General features: G+C 43.5%; 1 long non-coding RNA gene across 1 annotated transcript in view; it reads left to right on the plus strand.

Annotated features, from left to right (window-relative positions):
- Positions 1–2414: 2414 nt before the first annotated feature.
- The window catches only part of LOC144685168 (uncharacterized), a 123856-nt gene continuing 105230 nt past the window's right edge, over positions 2415–21040 (plus strand). The window contains exon 1 of the long non-coding RNA XR_013577670.1: positions 2415–2548. This is a non-coding gene — a long non-coding RNA (uncharacterized LOC144685168). The remainder of the gene's footprint in view (positions 2549–21040) is intronic.

Raw genomic sequence — 21040 nt, forward strand, 5'->3', positions numbered from 1 at the left:
ATCGATCCCATGTGGCATGGGGGGATCTCCCGGCAAAGAAAGGCAAGGTGCTGGAGCTGGCAAATTTAAACTATTCTCCACCTTCATCTCTATGTTTTGTCAACAGGAAACACACAATTTTATTTTTATTACTCATTTTCATGGGATGTGAGCATCGCTGGCTGGACCAGCATTTATTGCCCATCCCTAATTGCCCTTGAGAAGGTGGTGGTGAGCTGCCTTCTTGGACTGTTGAAGTCCATGTGGTGTGGGTACACCACAGTGCTGTTAGAATGGGATGTTCCAGGATTTTGACCCAGCGACAGTGAAGGAACAGTGATATCACCGAACAATTAAACAATTGAACACAACACAATCTGATATGCCCTGAAGTCGTGGAAGGCATCATGTATTGGTGAAGCTCCATCTCCACGGCCACCCGGGTATGGTCAATGTCACAAAAAAGAGACAGGCAATTGAGTGGCTCCACCCATGGGCCTTGCCCATCTTGGACTTATAGATTGCTTTTTTTAGCAAAATCAGGAGCAGGTCCACGAGAAGATCAACTGCCTTACCACCACCCAACCAACCCCCCACCACACACCAAGCCAGGCCACATGAGCTGGCCAAATATTAGGAGTGTGGGATTAAAATTCAACCAGGATCAGAGAAGCAGTCCTAACAAATATGGCTGAGCCAAATGGCTTGTTTCCAAGTTGCAATTTCTATGTAATTCTGCTTTTTCTGAAGATGCTAACTCATGCTGGACTAAATTTCCACTCAAGTAGCAATTCTTATTTAGTAAGCATGGGCATGAGTGTCAACAGGATTTTTGACAGTAGGCCTTATCACAGCTGACCAGTCTCTTCCTGGCTAGAATCCTACGCATGCTTCCCAGTTGAAACTATTGGGATCTGGAGTTTTGGACAATTCTTTTCTCCTTTCCTTAGGCAATAGATACTGAGGTTAATTGTAGCACCAGACTCACCCAGCAGAGATTGGTTGATTCAGCACATACCGGGAACCAAGCCTTAGACCTGCCTGCTCTGTGTCTCAGTACCATATTACAGCATTTAACCAGTTAAGCTATTAGAGGAAATTACAATAAGAGAGCTATTTCTAATTCATTTTTTCTGATCAAAGAAAACAGTGAACTCAATTAAATGCATGCCATTAACTAACACAGTAACTACTTTTAGTAACAGTAACTAATGTAATGCTTTGGATGAAGAACTAGTCACTGTTGATGTCTACTTATTGTGGTATATTTTAGAGAATTGTTGACAGGTGTATTTGTACAGCTGACTAGCCATAATAGGACTAAATGAGCAATCACTTTATTTAACAGTGAGCTGGGAAAGGCATCCGTTTTTGTGCTCTCATGACTTTGAGATATCACAAATTTTCACCCTCTCTCACTGCTGAGTGTGGGAAAAAGACTAGCAAAGTATACGTGAGCATAAAGAGTTGGAAACACCATTTATCTATTACACATTTTACAATATCCGTTCCCTATTGTGATAAAATTTTCCACTATAATGGAACTTGCACTGTGTCTTTAGCTCAAAAACAATATAACCACTTGTGTACACGCTGGGAGCAAAAACTAGGGTTTCTGCTTTTAGCATCAGCTGGTATTTTTGATTTCTTCAAATTATACAACTGTGCAGGAGCAAAGTTCTTGTTGTTTCGGGCATTCATGTTGTTCTTGGCAGCAGAAAAATAGAGGTCATGTTCAGAACAAAAGGTAAATGTCCAAACAACCAAAATAAGAAAGCACATTGAAGAAGGAAAGCCTACAGATTTGTACCAGGGGCTGGAGTCTAAACTTTTCTTTTTACACAAACACTTATTTAATTTTTCCAATCCCAGTTCTTAGATGGCGTTACTTGTAATGAGCCCTTTGCTGCATGTGTTTGAGGTGAAAATGGTGGAGCTTAAAGCTACAAGGGCTGAGACTCCTACTTCCTTCCTGAATAACAGCAGTCATTGTATAGAAGGAAAGCTGTTAACCCAACGTTGCTGTTACAGGGGAAGTGAAAGTTCTGTTTGCACTGATGTTGCTGCAAATTCTCTCTCTTTGCTCTAGTGTCAGGCTTGACAATAGGTCAGAGCTGGTGCACCAACTGTATTATTCTGAGGAGAGTGAAATTGAAACCCTTTGCTTTAAGTACATAAACAGTTTTTTAAAAAACACATAAGAAGTAGGTACAAATAAACAACAAACAAATTCCAGCCCCTATTCATATAGAAATGGACTTTCATAAATCAGCTTATTTCAAAAACAGGAGTGGATTCTCCATTTAAATGCTTCACATTCTCTGAACTGGGATTGTTTTCAGTGGGAACTTGCTATAGTAAAATTAGCTGGCAAGGAGAAAAATGGCGCAATGCCAGTAATTTATTGGCATTCATCTGGCCATAATCCTGAAGGACCCCACCTTGGCCATTTGTGGGAACCCCGGCCGCAATTTTTGGCCATCCGTCAACTAATTAGGCAGCAGTGGCCACTGCTGGGACTGTGCCTGGAAGAGGAGGACACCATGGGAGCAGTCCGCCCAACCAACAGGTCACTGGGGGCTGGGGGCAGCTGGAGCCTGTCAGACAGACAGGGTGGGGTCCTGGTGAGGGTGTGTTGGGAGGGTTGCTACAGGGGTGGCCATTGCTATTGGCTGAGCCTCCCCATGGGCCACAGAGTGCCAGGTTAGGAGCCTTCCTGAGCATACATGGAAGCCTCCTGGATTCACCAGGTGGCCTTCCCACGTGGTGCATGGCCCATCCACTGCTGGTAAAATGCCTGCAGCAGCAGGAAAAGGAATTAATTGGTCACTTAGGTGGCTTGATTTGCTTCGGAGCAGGAGGGTCATCCTCCACTTTCCCTATCCCTGGTAAAATGCCAAGTTGCCAGCAAGCCGACAGGCACACCACCCCCACCTAACTACACCATATTTACAGGCCCTGGGCCACCCTAGTTCATCCTCAAAGGGCTGGTAAAATCCAAGCCAGGCAGATATGCTTTGCAGTTTTCATGGTTACAAGCTGGTTGACTTGCTGAAGATGGTTTAAATCTCTCATTGCGCAAATGGAGGACACAAATATTACATTGGCAAAACTTAAGCAAAATTTGTGATTAGCAGGACATTGTTTTTCTCTCACAGAGATGTGAATACATTCTGGTGTTTTCCCAATAAAAGCAATTAATGCAATAAGAAGGTCAGCAGTTGAACAGACAGACTGGAATTTAGTAGTAGTAGTCGTGATAAAGAATGAGACTGATGTTAAAAGGATAATCACAGAGAAAGGCAATTGAATACTCGTGGATTTGTATTAGGAGGTCAGCTGGATACTCTGGAATTCACTTGATTAACAGGGGAGTGATGTGGAATTTCTCATAAGTCAATGAAATTGGTGGTAGTGTCAACAAAAGAGTGAATAGTACATGTTTCGTGGAAGCAAGCTGCTCGATTGGGCTAATGGCATTTTGTTATTCTGGGCCTTCTACATTCATATGAGTTTCACCATAAATTCTGCCCTGCTTTGTGCTTGAAAGTGCATCATTGTAGATAACATTTCATTTGTTAAATTAAATTATATAGTATTATATAAATATAAATTATATAATACATCAAGTTCAGCAATTTCCCTAAGAGTAGCATTCCTGGGAACAACAATTATTGTAATGTCTAAAATGGGGGACGGTGACATAGTGGTAATGTGACTGGACTAATAATCCAGAGGCCCAGACGATTGCTCTGGAAACACAGGTTCAAATCCCACCACGGCAGCAGGTGGAATTTAAATTCGATTAATAAATCTGAACTTAAAAGTTAGTCTATGTAATTGTGACCATGAAACCACCACCATATTGTTGTTAAACCCACCTGGTTCACTAATGTCCTTTAAAGAAGGGATACTCACTGTCCTTACCTGGTCTGGCCTACATGTGACTCCAAACCCACACAATGTGGTTGACTCTGAATGGCCTAGCAAGCCACTCAGTTGCAGCAAGCCTTGACAGAAAAGTTAAAAAGGAATAAAACCAGATAGAGCACCTGGTATTGCCTTACTAACATCTGGGGGCTAATGCCAAAGTTGGGAGAGCTGTCCCACAGACCAATCAAGCAACAGCCTGGCATAGTCATACTTACCAAATCTTACCTTACATATAATGTCCCAGACACCACCATCACCATCCCTGGGTATGTCCTGCCCCACTGGCAGGACAGACCCAGCAGAGGTAGTGGAACAGTGCTATACAGTCAGGACAGAGTTGCTCTGGGAGTTCTCAACATTGACTCCGAAACACATGAAGTTTCATTGCATCAGATCAAACATGGGCAAGGAAATCTACTGACTACCACCTACTGCCTGCCCTCACCTGATGAACCAGTACTCCTCCATGTTGAATGCAACATGGAAGAAGCACTATGGGTAGCAACAGACTTCAATGCCCAATACCAAGAGTAACTTGGTAGCACCACTACTGACTGAGCCCTGAATGTCTTATCTGCCATAATGGGTCTGAGGCAAGAAAACAACAAGAGAGATAAACCTACTTGAGCTTGCACTCACGAATCTACCTGCTGAAATTGCAACTTATCCATGACAGTATTGGTAGGAGTGACCACCGCACAGTCCATAAGACCATAAGACATAGGAGCAGAAATTAGGCCATTCGGCCCATCAAGTCTGCTCCGCCATTCAATCATGGCTGATAAGTTTCTCAACCCCATTCTCCTGTCTTCTCCCCGTAACCTTTGATCCCCTTACCAATCAAGAACCTATCTATCTCGGTCTTAAATACACTTAAATACCTGACCTCCACAGCCTTCTGTGGCAATGAATTCCACAGATTCACCACTCTCTGGCTAAAGAAGTTTCTCCTCATCTCTGTTCTAAAAGGTCTTCCCTTTACTCTGAGGCTGTGCCCTCAGGTCCTAGTCTCTCCTACTAATGGAAACATCTTCCCCACGTCCACTCTATCCAGGCCTTTCAGTATTCTGTAAGTTTCAATCAGATCCCCCCTCATCCTTCTAAACTCCATCAAGTATAGACCCAGAGTCCTCAAACGTTCCTCATATGTTAAGCCTTTCATTCCTGGGATCATTCTCGTGAACCTCCTCTGGGGGCCAGCACATCCTTCCTGAGATACGGGGCCCAAAATTGCTCACAATATTCTAAATGTGGTCTGACCAGAGCCTTATAAAGCCTCAGCAGCACATCCCTGCTTTTATATTCTAGTCCTCTAGAAGTAAATGCCAACATGCAATGTCTTCCTAACTACCAACTCAACCTGCAAGTGAACCTTAAGAGAATCCTGGACTAGGACTCCCAAGTCCCTTTGCACTCCAGATTTCTGAATTCTCTCCCCATTTAGAAAATAGTCTATGCCTCTATTCTTCCAACCAAAGTGCATGACCTCACACTTCCCCACGTTGTATTCCATCTGCCACTTCTTTACCCATTCTCCTAACCTGTCCAATCCTTCTGCAGCATCCCCGCCTCCTCAATACTACCTGTCCCTCCACCTATCTTTGTGTCATCTACAAACTTAGCCAGGATGCCCTCAGTTCCTTCATCTAGATCATTAATGTATAAAGTGAAAAGTTGTGGTTCCAACACTGACCCCTGCGGAACTCCACTAGTCACCAGCCGCCATCCTGAGAAGGACCCCCTTATCCCCTTTCTCTGCCTCCTGCCAGACAGCCAATCTTCTATCCATGCTAGTACCTTGCCTCCAACACCATGGGCTCTTATCTTACTGAGCAGCCTCCTGTGCGGCACCTTGTCAAAGGCCTTCTGGAAGTCCAAACAGATAACATCCATTGGCTCTCCCTTGTCTAACCTACTCATTACCTCCACAAAGAATTCTAACAGATTTGTCAGGCATGTCCTCCCCTTGATGAAACCATGCTGACTTTGCCCGATTTTACCATGCACTTCCAAGTATTCTGAAATCTCATCCTTAATAATGGACTCTAAAATTTTATCAATGACTGAGGTCAGGCTAATCGGCCTGTAATTTCCCATCTTTTGCCTCACTCCCTTCTTAAACAGGGGGGTTACATTAGCGATTTTCCAGTCCTCTGGGACCCTCCCTGACTCCAATGATTCCTGAAAGATCACCACTAACGCCTCCACTATCTCTTCAGCTATCTCCTTCAGAACTCTGGGGTATAATCCATCTGGTCCAGGTGATTTATCCACCTTCAGACCTTTCAGTTTTCCTAGCACCTTCTCCTTGGTAATGGCCACCATACTCACCTCTGCCCCCCGACTCTCTTGAACTTTGGGGATGTCACTCGTGTCTTCCACTGTGAAGACTGACGCAAAGTACCTATTCAGTTCCTCCGCCATTTCTTTTTTCCCCACTACTACTTCTCCAGCGTCATTTTCCAGCGGCCCAATGTCCACTTTTGCCTCTCTCTTACCCTTTATATATCTAAAAAACTCTTGCAATCTTCTTTTATATTACTGGCTAGTTTACCCTCATATTTAATCTTCTGCCTCCTTATTTCTTTTTTAGTTGTCCTCTGTTGGTCTTTGTAGGCTTCCCCATCCCCTGGTTTCCCACTGCTCTTCGCCGCATTGTATGCTTTCTCTTTAGCCTTTATGCTGTCCCTGACTTCCCTTGTCAGCCATGGTTGCTTCGTCCTCCCTTTAGTATGCTTCTTCTTCCTAGGGATGAATTTTTGCTGTGTCTCCCAACTTACTCCCAGAAACTCCTGTCATTGCTGTTCCACTGTCTTTCCTGCTAGGCTCATCTCCCAGTCAATTCTGGCCAGCTCCTCCCTCATGCCTCTGTAGTTGCCTTTATTCAACTGTAATACCGTTACATCTGATTCCAGCTTACATCTTGATTCCAGTCCTTGTGGAGACAAAGTCCCATCTTCACACTGAGCATACAATCCATTGTGTTGTGTGGCACTACCATCGTGCTAAATGGGATAGATTCAGAACAGATCGGGTAGCTCAAAACTGGGCATCCATGAGGTGCTGTGGGCCATGAGTAGGAGCAGAATTGTATTCAACCACAGTGTATAACTTTTTGGCCCCCACTCTACCATTATGATCAAGCCAGGGGATCAAGCCTGGTTCAATGAAGAGTGCAGGGAAGCTTGCCAGGAGCAGCCCCAGACATACCTAAAATTGAGGTGCCAACCTGCTGAAGCTAAAACAAAGAACTACATGTGTGTCAAACAGTGGAAGCAGTATGCAATAGATAGATGTAAGCAATTCCACAATCAATGGATCAGATCTAAGCTCTGCAGTCCTGCCACATCCAGTGAATGGTGATGGACAATTAAACAACCCGCTGGAGGAGGGGGCTCCACAAATATCCCCATCCTCAATGATGAGGGAGCCCAGCACGTCAGTGCAAAAGATAAGGCTGAAGCATTTGCAACAATTTTCAGCCAGAAAGGCCGAGTGGATGACCCATCCTGACCTCTTTCTGAGGTCTCCAGCATCACAAATGCCCAGTTTCAGCCAATTTGATTCACTCCACGTGATTTCAAGAAACAGCTGAGGGCACTGGGTATAGCAAAAGCTATGGGTCCAGACAACAGTATTGAAGACCTGTGATCCAGAACTAGCTGTGCCCCTAACCAAGCTGTTCCAGTACAGCTACAACACTGGCATTTACACGACAATATGGAAAATTGCCCAGGCATGTCCTATCCACAAAAAGCTGAACAAATTCAATTCGGCAAATAACCATCCCATACTCTACATGATCATCAGCAAAATGATTGAAGGGGTCATTAAAAGTGCTATCAAGTGGAACTTACTCAGCAATAACCTATTCACCAATGCACAATTTGGGTTCCGCCAGGGCCACTCAGCATCTTGCTTCATTACAACCTTGGCCAAATATGGGCAAAAGAGCTGAACTCCAGAGGTGAGGTGAGAGTCACTGGCTTTGACATCAAGGCAGCATTTGACCGAGTGTGGCATCAAGATTCTTAGCAAAACTGGAGTCATTGGGAATCAGAGGGAAAACTCTCCACAGGTTGGAGTCATACCTAGCACAAAGGAAGATGGTTGTGGTAACAAAAACAAAAAATGCTGGAAAAACTCAGCAGGTCTGACAGCATCTATGGAAAGAAAGACAGAGTTAACGTTTTGAGTCCGTATGACTCTTGTTCAGAGCTAACGGGAAGTAGAAACATGAAGTATATACTGCTTAAGGGGGGTGGGACAGGTGAAGCTGGATAGAAGGCCAGCAATAGGTGGAGGCAAAGGAGAGATTGAAAAAATGTCATAAACAAAAGATCAAAGGGATGTTGATGGTGGTTATACTGGCTAAAGGAGATGCTAATGGTGACATTAAGGGCAGAAAGCAGAATGAGCAAGTGATAGATGGCCCTAGTGGGGGTGGGGTAGGGGAGGGGACAATGGTGGGGGAAAAAAATCAAAAATAGGCTAAAAACTGGGGATAAAACAATGAACAAAAATGGAAATGAACTTAAAATAATAATAATAATAAAATAAGTAGAAAAAATAAATTTAAATTTAAAAAAAAAATGAATATTGAAGAAAGGGGATAAAAAGGGGTGAGGATGGAACAGAGTTCATGGTCTGAAGTTGCTGAACTCAATGTTAAGTCCGGAAGGCTGTAAAGTGCCTAATCAGAAGATGAGGTGCTGTTCCTCCAGTTTGCGTTGAGCATCACTGGAACATTGCAGCAGGCCAAGGACGGACATGTGGGCATTAGAGTAGGATGGTGTGTTGAAATGGCAAGCGACAGGGAGGTCTGGGTCATGCTTGCGGACAGACCGAATGTGTTCAGCAAAGCGATCACACAGTCTGCATTTGGTCTCTCCACTGCAGAGGGGACCACATTGGGAGCAGCGAGTGCAGTAGACCAAATTGAGGGAAGTGCAAGTGAAGCGCTGCTTCACTTGAAAGGAGTGTTTGAGCCCTTGGACAATGAGTAGGGGGAAGTAGAGGGGCAAGTATTGCACCTTCTGCGGTTGCATGGGAAGGTGCCATGGGAGGGGTTCGAGGTGTTGGGCATGATGGAGGAGTGGACCAGGGTGTCCCGGAGGGAACAGTCCCTATGGAATGCCGACGGGGTGGGGTGAAGGGAAGATGTGTTTGGTGGTGGCATCACGCTGGAGTTGGCCGAAATGGTGGAGGATGATCCTTTGAATGTGGAGGCTGGTGGGGTGAAAAGTGAGGACAAGGGGGACTCTATCATGGCTCTGGGAGGGAGAGAAAGATGTGAGGGCAGAGGCGCGGAAGATGGGTTGGACACAGTTGAGGGCCCCGTCAACCACCGTGGGTGAGAAACCTCGGTTAAGGAAGAAGGAAGACATGTCAGAAGCACTGTTTTGGAAAGTGGCATCATCGGAACAGATGCGACAGAGGTGAAAGAACTGAGAGAATGGGATGGAGTCCTTACAGGAAGCGGGGTGTGAGGAGTTGTAGTTGAGGTAGCTGTGGGAGTCGGTGGGCTTGTAATGAATATTGGTGGACAGTCTATCAACTGAAATTGAAATAGAGAGGTCAAGGAAGGGAAAGGGATTGTCGGAGATGGACCATGTGAAAGTGACGGGGTTGGGGGGGGATGTTGGGGGGTGGAAATTGGAAGCAAAATTGATAAATTTTTCCAGGTCCAGACGTGAACATGAAGCGGCACCGAAACAGTCATCGATGTACTGGAGAAGGAGTTGTGGGAGGGGGCCTGAGTAGGACTGGATCAAGGAATGTTCCACATACCCCATAAAGAGACAGGCATAACTGGGGCCCATGCGGATACCCATAGCCACACCTTTTAATTGGAGGAAGTGAGACAAGTTTAAGGAGAAATTGTTCAGTGAGAGAACAAATTCAGCCAGATGGAGGAGAGTGGTGGTGGATGGGGATTTTTCGGGCCTCTGTTCAAGGAAGAAGCGGAGAGCCCTCAGGCCATCCTGGTGGGGGATGGAGGTGTAGAGGGATTGGATGATGGTTGTGGTTGTTGGAGGTGAATCATCACAGCCCAAAACATCACTGAGATGTTCCTCACGTTAATGTCCCAGGCCCAGTCATCTGCAGCTGCTATCAATGACATTCCTTCCGTCATATGTCAGAAGTCGGGATGTTCACTAATGATTCCATGGTGATCAGTACCATTTGCAACCCCTCAGACACTGAAGCAGTCCATGCCCATGTGTTGCATGACCTGAACACTACTCAGGCTTGGGCTTACAAGTGACAAGTGACAAGTGCCAGGGTAATGACCATCTCCAACAAGAGAGAATCTAACCACCCTCACCCTCTTGACATTCATTGGCATTACAATCGCTGAAACCCCCACTATCAACATCCTGGGGTTACCATTGACCAGCAACTGAACTCAGCTAGCCATATAAATATCGTGGCTACAAGAGCAGGTCAGAGGCTGGGAATTCTGTGGTGAGTAACTCACCTCCTGACTCCCCAAAGCCTGTCACCATCTACAAGGCACCAGTCAGGAGTGTGAAAGAATACTCCCCACTTGATAGGATGAGTGCAGCTCCAACAGCACTTAAGAAGCTCAATAGCATCCAGGACAAAGCAGCCCGCTTGACTGACACACCATTCACTACCTTCAACATTCACCCCCTCCACCACCGATGCACAGTGGCAGCAGTGTGTACCATCTATAAGATGCACTGCAGGATCTCACCAAGGCTCCATAGGCAGCACCTTCCAAACCCACAACCTTTACCACCTAGAAGGAAAAGGGCAGCAGGCACACAAGGTTCACCACCAGCTGCAAGCCCTCCTCCAAATCACACACCATCGTGAATTGAAACTCTATTGTCATTCCTTCACTGTCACTGGGTCAAAATCCTGGAACACTCTTCCTAATAGTACAGTATTCATACCTACATCAAAAGGGCTGCAACAGCTCAAGAAGGCAGGGCAATGACTGGGATGGGAGAATTTTTTTCTCTGGCAACAAGGACATCAAAAGTGGAGATAAGCGGAATACTTTAGCAAATCAGCAAGTATTGTAAAAATTGAAGAGCAAAAGGCTAAACAGTAGGAAGTTCGAAAGTGAAATTGTAAATGACTTGGGCAAGAGTTTTTGTGGGAACAGTTAGAAAAGCAAGTATGATTAAAGGGGGTGTTGATCTAACTCGACATGATCCAAGTTTTCATGATCCACTTCTCCACTAATGCAAGTACAGTTATCGGAAAGAGCAAGGGGGTTGAGGGCCACATAATAATTCTTCGGAAGAAGAGTCACACTGTAGTTGAAACGTTAACTCTGTTTCTCTCTCCGCAGATACTGCCAGACCTGCTGAGTTTTTCCAACACTTACTTTTTTAAATTCAGATTTCCAGCATCCGCAGTATTTTGCCTTTATAATAATTACATTGATGGCTTGTAAATCTGTGATAATTTTTGCTGAGGTTTTCGTTTTTTTGGAGTGCGAGACATCTACGTGTCTGGTAGATTTCCCAGAAACTGATGTGCACAGTTCACTTTAACTGAGACATGTTAAATTCCCCAACTGTGCTGCTTATTTGGAGCCACACCCTGGGTGGAAAAAAAATCTTGAGTTATTGGTGAGCTGCTGTATTTCAAAACATAGATTGCTGACAGCAAAGTTTCCTATTTTTATACATTCCCATTGTTCACTTTCCACATATTAATAACATTGCAGCTGCTCAGTTTAGGTCTTTAGAACAAGTTCCTACATGCTGAAGACAAACATGCCTGAATGTTCAAAGCATTTCAATTTTAGGGTGTAGTTTAATCAAATTATTGTTAGTATGACTTGGCCAGGTTATAGCGTTTATACCAAGATGCGGTTAAGGGATCAACAGTTTTCTGTCCTTTATTTCCCAAGCAGGACAACTTTCAAATTGCTCTGGCACTGAAATGCACAATAGCAGATTTTCTCACTTAAACAATGGAGCAATGATTTTCCCTTGGCCTCACTGCATAACTCTATCAGAATGTGACAGGAAATTCTTAGAGAGCTGTTCTGCTTGCCCCCACTGTCCTCCAACACTTCTGGCAATGTACGATATTTTTTTCTCAAATATGGCCAATTGGATGCAAATGCCAGAAATATACCACAACATATTTCCTGTCATTTGCACCATGACAAGCTAGTTAATTGGATATTCAAATCTAAACTATTTGTCCAAACAGTTTTATTTTCATAACAAAAACAGAATTACCTGGAAAAACTCAGCAGGTCTGGCAGCATCGGTGGAGAAGAAAAACCGATGCTGCCAGACCTGCTGAGTTTTTCCAGGTAATTCTGTTTTTGTTTTGGATTTCCAGCATCCGCAGTAGTTTTTTAGTTTTATTTTCATACCTTACTAGCCGATTCATTTATTATATATTATTGATGCATTATGTGAAAAAAGACTGCTGAGTAAACATTGTGATACAAAGACCCTGGTTTAATTGATATAATTGTAATCGGATTCAGACTGCAGTAAAAGGTAGACCTCCCTCTGTTTCAATCTTTTTATTCAACACAGTTTAATCATGGTACCTGAATAAGCTCATCCTGAACCGAGCACACAACTCTGGTACATAGCTTAAAAGAAAGGAGGGTGGTCTACTTATGTTGATTGAAGCACAATGTCAGACTTGGCTCTACGATAGTACTCTTAGCTCTGAGTGAGAAGGTTTTGGTTTCAAGTCCCCCTCCAGGGATCTTCGCATCATCTAGGCTAATATTTCTGTATAGTGCTGAGGGAGTGCTGCGCTGTTGGGGGTGTCATCTTTTGGATCAGCTGTTATAAACCATCTGACCTCTTGTGTGTCTGTAAAAGATCTCATGGCACTTTTCAAAGGCCAGGGGAGTTCTGGTGCCTAATATATAGAAAATAGAAAGAGAGTAAACAAGCCAGGAATGTAAAAACAAATTGTGAGGGGTTTTATAAGTATACAAAAATGAGGAGAGTAGCTAAAGTAAACTTTGGCCCCTTTGAGGCAGAGGCAGAAGAAATTATGATGGGGAATAAGGAAACGGCAGAGACATTGAACTATATTTTGTGTGTGTTTTCATAGTAGAAGACACAAATTATATGCTGGATATAAAGGGGAAACAAAGGGTGAGCAAGGAATTAAAAGAACATAAGGAACATGAGAAAAAGGAGCAAGAGTAGACTATATGACTCGCCCAACATGCTCCACCATTCAATCATGGCTTCACTTTTCTGCCCACTCCCCATTACACTTGATTCCTGAGACATCAAAAACCTGTATTCTTCAGCCTTAAATACATCCAACTCTCTGAGGTTGAGAATGCTAAAAATACACAGCCCTTTGACTGAAGAAATTTCTCCTAGATGATCAGCCCCTTATCCTGAGACTTTGTCCCCGCGCTCTAGATTTTCTAGTTTTACGACTTGGTGAGGAGGGATAGACTGCTTTTCCTTTTTTCCCACCCCCATTTGGTTATAGCAGAGGTTTTGAATTTTAAAAGGATGCTGTGTTGCATCAAAGGATCAATGTAACACCTCCACCTCACAGTGAATGAAATGGGGCTTGTAGGCACGTTTCATTAAAAGGTATAAAAAAATAACATATGCATACCCATTCACACTTTTAATCTAACTGAATCAGCTATGCTCTATTGTGATTTTGGTACCCAGATAATTCTAAACTGAAATAAAAGCAAAATACTGCAGATGTTGGAAATCTGAAATAAAAACAGAAAATGCTGGAAAAGCTCAGCAGGTCTGGCAGCATCTGTGGAGAGAGAAACAGAATTAACATTTCGAGGCTGTATGACTCTTCCTCAGAGCTAAAGAGAAGTAGAAATGTGATGGAATTTATATTGCTTACGAGGGAGTGGAGCAAATGGAGCGAAATAGAAGGTCAGGGATAGGTGACAGCTAAGGAGGAATTTGACAAAGTTGGCATGGACACAAGGGACAAAGGGGGTCTTAATTATGGTGTTAAAGACTAAAAGAGGTGCTGATAATGGTAAGATAGCAGAATATGTTAATAGCAAAACAAGGGTCAGTGCTCTGTGAAAGCAAAGCAAAAGAACAAGTGACAGATGGCCCTGTTGGGTGGTGGGGTGGGGAGCTGGAGTTGGGGAAAAAATATATAAATATAAAAAAATTGTATTATAAAATGGGTAAAGATGGAGGAGAGGGTTCATGGTCTGTAGTTGTTGAACTCAATGTTAAATCCGGAAGGCTGTAAGGTGTCTAATCAGAAGATGAGGTGCTGTTCCTCCAGTTTGTGTTGGGCTTCACTGAAACATTGCTCCAGGCCAAGGATAGACATGTGAGCAAGATGGTGAGTTGAAATTGCAAGTGACAGGAAGGCCTGGGTCATGCTTGCGGACTGAGCAAAGGTGTTCTGCAAACTGATCACCTAGTCTTCATTTAGCCTTGGAACATTACGAACTCGAAACATTAACTCTGTTTCTCTCTCCACAGATGCTGCCAGGCCTACTAAGTTTTTCCAGCATTTTCTGTTTTTATTAAATTCTAAACTAAGTTAGACTCTGGATAGCGTGCTGCCACATTGCTTTTTCCTTTCAGGTGGTAGTTAAAAACAAAGCATATCATCATTGGAAAATATTATTCTTGCATTAGAGTTCTGACTTTTCTTATTCTTTCGGGGTTAGCAGAAGGAATGATATTGGTGTCAGAACCCAGTGCCTGTTCCCTTCTTTAAGTTCTGATTATGTATCATCCATGGATTTGGACATGAACGTTCATTAGCAGTTGGGCTAGGAATTTCGTTTTGGTTCCTTAAATCACAGTTAGTACCCAGGTTGTTGGTTCTGCAGAAACAATGTTCTCCCTCAAGCTGCTGTAAGGAGTTGTTTGTATTATGTAAATGCTCCTGACTGCAGGGCTGGGCTGGTTTTACAACTGTTAACCCTTTGGTGGTCACTTCTACAACCCATGAATTTAACAGCCCACCCCAGGCACTTTAACAAATCTGATTTCGGTTGTATCTTGATTTAAGCCTTGATGGGGTGCTTCCTGCACCTCACCTTTTGTGGACTTTGCCTCTACACTGCTGGGTTTCTTGAGGTTTAAGATTTGCACATGCCCTTTTGATTTACCAGTGGATAACTTGGCATGGGTTTCATTGGATACCCCTTGTGATTTCCACAAGTGGTTTCAGGGTATGTTACCTTCCCTTTCTCCTTTTTCTTGGGAATGGGTTTTCCCTTACCCATGTCTTTTGGAACATTACTGGCCCCAGCTAGCTGCCCAACTCCTACTGTACTCACCTGTGGCTCTTCAATGAAGTGAGGTGTCTGCCAAACCGATTTCTGGGCCACTCCCTTCATCTTTTTAAAAATCCATGGGTCCTCCCTTGTCATCTTTTAACTCTACTGTAACGAGCTCACTCTGCAAGTAATTTCTTACCAGTGACACCTCTACATTCTTCCCTATGAGTCCCTTGATTAATAACTTGTCATTTACCCTGCTCCCTGGTAGGAAATCTTTAATCTCCCCAACTAGCAAAGTTTGAAAGCAACCAGTTTCTTGAAGAATGCTGATCTCCTTTTCCAGCTCTTTTAGCCAGTTAGGGGTTATTTTCCCCTTAAATACAAATATCTGGTAGGTACCCTGTCAGCCACATCTGAACACAAGCTGACCATTCTCATGGCCATGGATGCAGGGTTTGGCTACATAACTCCCTGTGAGATTCCTCAAGTGCCAACTTTTTTCCAGGTTTTCCATTTTGAAAACACACGGGATGGTTTCCCACTGGTCTCCCTTTGGGGTTTTTCTTTTAAAAGTTGGGGACTGTTCTGCCCTTCCTCCATTGTTCCCTTTACTCTCCGGCCTGTCTTGGCTTCATCTATTCCCTTCTATCTGTCCTTTGTCTGTGAGAGTTACCAGATTCCAGTTTACTTTGATTCAAGGGTTTGTGGGTTAACTCATATTAATCTGCTACTAGAATTGCCTGTCTAGTTTTTGGGAATGTTTTATTTTTCCACATGGGTCTTTATGGAAATAGGGAGTGAGGTTTTGAACTTCTCGAGGAGATTATCTCTTTGAGGCTTTTACAGGTGGTCTTTATTTTAAGTGCCTGCAGCCAGCAGTCAAGAACAAGTTTCTTGACCCTTTCAACTTAATGTAAGTTTGTTCAGGCTGTTTTTGAAGGGTTCAGAATTTCTGCTGGTGAACTTCAGGTGCTAGCTCATAACCACTGAGGATAGCTTGCTTAGTTATCTCATAGTTTGCTGAAATGTCATCAGACAATATGGCATAAACCTTGTGTGATTTGCCTGTTAGCCTGTTTTGCAGTAGCTGCATCCAGCTCTCTACTGGCTATTTAATTTGCTTTGCAAGTTTTTAAAATGAGATGAAAAAGACATCAACATCTGCCTCCTCAAGCTTTGGGGTGATTTGGGAGAATTTTACAAGTTCAGCTCTGAGTTACGGTTGTCTCTCTCCCCACCATCAACACCCCTCCATGCCCCGCCCCACACTGGTGGTGCTCCCCCTGGGCACAATTGGATTTCCCCCTCTCAAATCAAGCAGTTTTAGTTGAAACTCTCTTTCTTCTCTCTGTTCTTGCCTCTCTCTCACTTTTTCTTCTCTCTCTCTTCTTTTTCTCTTTGGAATGCTCTTTCTTGCTCTCTTTCCCCTCTCTGTCTCTCTTTCCTTTTCTCTTTCTTCTCTCTCTCTCTCTTTCCCTAGCCTGGAATTCTAGCTCTAACCTCTTCTGTTCCAGTTATATTTTTGCTGAAGCTAGTTTGTCTGTTTCTGGTTCTATGCTTATCTCTGGTTCTCCCAATTCACTTTCAAGATTGTTAGCCATTAGCTGTTGAATTTCATGTTTCCTAGCTTTTGGTCAGACTTCTATCTCCAAATGTCTAGCCACACTCTCCAATTCTTCAAGGGATAGGGCCTTTAAACTATTCCAAGTTATTTCTTTCTGTTCTAAAAACACAGTGGCTTGTTAGTACTGTAGCACTTTTGTAATGCAAGAAAAACCTGCACTGGAGTTTTTTTTTAATTATGCCTGGGGATTAATTTAGTTCCCACTGCTAATTATTCTCATTAGTCTGTGGGTTCAAATCCTGGACGAGCCCCCAAATTTCTGTTACCATCAGGTGAGGAGAGATAGATTGGTAGATTGGTAGATAGATTCTTTTCCCACTCCCTGTTTAGTTATAGCAGAGGTTTTAAAATTTAAAAGAATGCTGTATTGCTAATTCAACATGTACTCGATTGTGTGCAGGATGTGAGAATTAAGCCAGACAGATATTCTTGAGTTGAACACAATTAAGATTGGAGACAACACATGTCAGGACTTGCCCTTTCTTTCCCACTCTTTGATTGATCATAACAGGTTTTTTTTTTGTAATTTATAAGGATGAAGGTATTAATTCAATGACTGTGCTTAACCATTTATGTGCTGATTGCAAAGAAAGTCAGTCTGACAGACATTTCTGAATTTAAAACACAAAGAGTTTTATTGAGCTAAAATCCTACCCAGGTAAAGATATAAAGATATTTGAATAGGTAAACTGACATCCCAACCTTTGCAACACACACACACACACAGACACACAAACACTCGCAAGCATGCAAAATAAAAAATTATACAGGAGGAGTTTACTTTTCAACCAAATTAAAATTCAATGCAAAAAGGTAAAAAATAGAGAGTTCACTGTTTATGAGTCCTTTGCTGGTTGAAGCAGATTGCTCTCACAGTAGTCTTGGGATTCCAGTGAAGTTGAAGCTGATGTAAGCTGCAATTTCTGGGGTCAGTATTTCTTTAAATGTAATCCATCTTTTCCAAAAGTCGATAATTTTTTATCTGTGGTTCCTTGGAAATTCTCTATGTCTTTGGTGGCTTCTGAAATGTATCAAATATAGGGCCTTGAATTTGAGAGAGAGAGAACAGAGGGAGAAATGGTGTTACTGCTCCATTGACAGTTTTCCTCCAGGCTCCTGTTTTTAGAAGCTTGGGTGTTTTAATAAAAGAGTTCCTCAGGGTAGTGTCCTAGGCCCAGCCATCTTCAACTTTTTCATCAATGACCTTACTTTGATCATAAGGTCTGAAGTGGGGATGTTCGCTGATGATTGCAGAATGTTCAGCATCATCCGTGACTCCTCAGGAACTGAAGCAGTCCATGTTCAAATGCAGCAAGACCTGGACAATATCCAGGATTGGGCTGACAAGTGGCAAGTAATATTCACGCCAAACAAGTGCCAGGCAATGACCATCTCCAACAAGAGAGAATCAAACCATCACCCCTTGATGTTCAACGGCATTACCATCGCTGAATCCCCCACTATCAATATCTAGGTGTTACCATTGACCAGAAACTGAACTGGGCTAGCCACATGAACACTGTGGCTACAAGAGAAGGTCAGAGGCTAGGAATCCTGCAGCAAGTAACTCACCTCCTGACTCCCCAAAGCCTGTCCACCATCTACAAGGCACAAGTCAGCAGTGTGATGGAATACTCTCCACTTGCCTGGATGAGTGCAGCTCCAACAACACTCAAGAAGCTTGACACCATCCAGGACAAAGCAGACTGCATGATTGGCACCCCATTCACAAACGTTCACTCCCTCCACCGCTAATGCACAGTGGCAGCAGTATGTGCCATCTACAAGATGCACTGCAGAAACTCACCAAAGCTCCTTAGGCAGCAGCTTCCAAATCCACAACCACTATCATCTAGAAGGACAAGGGCAGCAGGTACATGGGAACACCATCACCTGGAAGTTCCCCTCCAAGCCACTCACCATCCTGACTTGGAAATATATCACCGTTCCTTCACTGTCACAGGGTCAAAATCCTGGAACTCCCATCCTAACAGCACTGTGGGTGTACCTACACCACATGGACTGCAGCGGTTCAAGAAGGCAGCTCACCACCATCTTTTCAAGGGCAATCAGGGATGGGAAATAAGTCCTGGCCTAGCCAGTGATGCCCACATCAAATGAGCGAATAAAAAAATGCATTTTAAAAATGGTTATTCTAGTCACATGACTTCTCTCCCATAGTGATTTCAGAAAATAATTGATTAGCTCATGTCAGGACGACTGTGGTTATGGCCTAGGTGATCAGTTTCTGTAATGTCCCAGCCATTGAATGAACTATCCTCCATCTCGATGAGATAGGAAGGACACCTTCCATATAGCCCTTGTCCTGGTAGACTTTCTATTTCAACTTGAAAGGTAACTTTACAGGAATGCAAATAGTGAGGGCCAGTACAGTTTCAGTTTCAGTTCATCCTTTGAAGTCATTCTCAACATCAGCTGGTGTGAAATTCCATAAGGGATTCTCTTGGCATATCTTAATTGCAACTCATATTTGAAATGTCCAGAAACTGGACGATTTGAAATACCAGGTGATCTGTAATAATAGCCATCTTAAGTCAGTGTCTATGCTTGCTTTTTAAAAGTCCTTTTAAAGCAGTTCTATACATATTTGATCAGCCAATGGAATTAAAGATAAATATCACACATGCACATGTCACATCATCGTGACAACATGTAAGAGGTTAGTTTTATTGTACACGCTGCTTCCACTGTGCATCGGTGCAGAAGGGAGTGAATGTTTAACTTGGTGTGTGGGGTGCCACTCAAGTGGGCTGCTTTGTCCTGGATGAACATACGAACATACGGACAAGGAGCAGGAGTAGACCATTCAGCCCCTTGAGCCTGCTCCGCCATTTAATAAGATCATGGCTGATCTGATGGTAACCTGAAATCTGCATCCCACCTAACCCCGGAAACCTATCACTCCCTTGCTTACCAAGAGTCTATCGACTTCTGCCTTTAAAATATTCAAAGACTCTGTTTCCACAACTTTTTCAGGAAGAGAGTTTCAAAGACTTATAACCTTCTGAGCTTCTTGAGTGTTATTGGAGCTGCACTCAGCAAGGCAAATGAAGCATATTCCATCCTGACTTGTGGCTTGTCGATGGTGGACAGGTGTTGGGGAATCAGGAGGTGAGTTACTTGCCACAAAATTCCCAGCTTCTGACGTGTTCTTGTAGACACTATATTTATTTGACTGGTCTAGTCAGTTTCTGGGCAATGGTAACCCACTGATCTTGATAGAGTGGGATTCAGCAATGGTAATGCTATTGAATGTCAAGGAAAGATGGTTAGATTCTCCATCTCCTGCTGGAGGTGGCCATTGCCAGGTATTTATGTGGTGCAAATGTTACTTGTTACTTATCAGCCCGAACTTGAATGTTGTCCAGGTCTTGCTGCATATGGACATGGATTGTTTCAGTATCTGAGGAGTTGCAAATGGTGTTGAACATTGTGCAATCATCAGTGAACATCACAACTTCTAACCTTATGTTGGAGGAAAGGTCATTGATGAAGCAGCTGAAGATGGCTGGGCCTGGGACACTATCCTGAGGAATTCCTACAGTGATGTCCTCGGACAGAGATGATTGACCCCCAACAACCACAACCATCTTCCTTTGTGCTAAGTATGACTCAAACCAATGGAGAGTTTTCCCCCTGATTTCCATTGACTCCTGTATTGCTAGGATATTTGATGCCAAACTCGGTCAAATGCTGTCTTGATGTCAAGGGCAGTCACTCTCACCTCACCTCTTGAGTTCAGCTCATTTGTCCATGTTTGGACCAAGGCTGTAATGAGGTCAGGAGCTGAATGGCCCTGGCAGAAGCCAAACTGAGCGTCAGTGAGCAGGTTATTGCTGAATAAGTGTCACTTGTTAGCACTGATGACAACACCTTCCACACTTTGCTGTTGATCGAGAGTAGACTGATGGAGCCTTAACTGGCCAGGTTGGGTTTATCTTGCCTTTTGTGGACAGGACATACCTGGGCAACTTTCCACATTGCCGGGTAGGTGCCAATGTTGTAGCTGTACTGGAACAACTTGGCTAGGGGCTCAGCTATTTCTGGAGCACAAGTTTTCAGTACTATTGTTGGAATGTTGTCAGGGCCATAGCCTTTGCAATATCCAGTGTCTTCAGCCATTTCTTGATGTCATGTAGACTGGTCCACCATTTAAAATAAAAACCTCCACTAAAATAGTGGGGGGTGGAACTTGATACTGATGTGTTAATAGTTTGCATGATAACATATTTTGCAGTCATTTCTAGGCTCATGCAAATGTCTGAAGTAAT

Source organism: Cetorhinus maximus, chromosome 1, assembly GCF_964194155.1.
Source record: "Cetorhinus maximus chromosome 1, sCetMax3.hap1.1, whole genome shotgun sequence".
Lineage (NCBI taxonomy): Eukaryota > Metazoa > Chordata > Chondrichthyes > Lamniformes > Cetorhinidae > Cetorhinus > Cetorhinus maximus.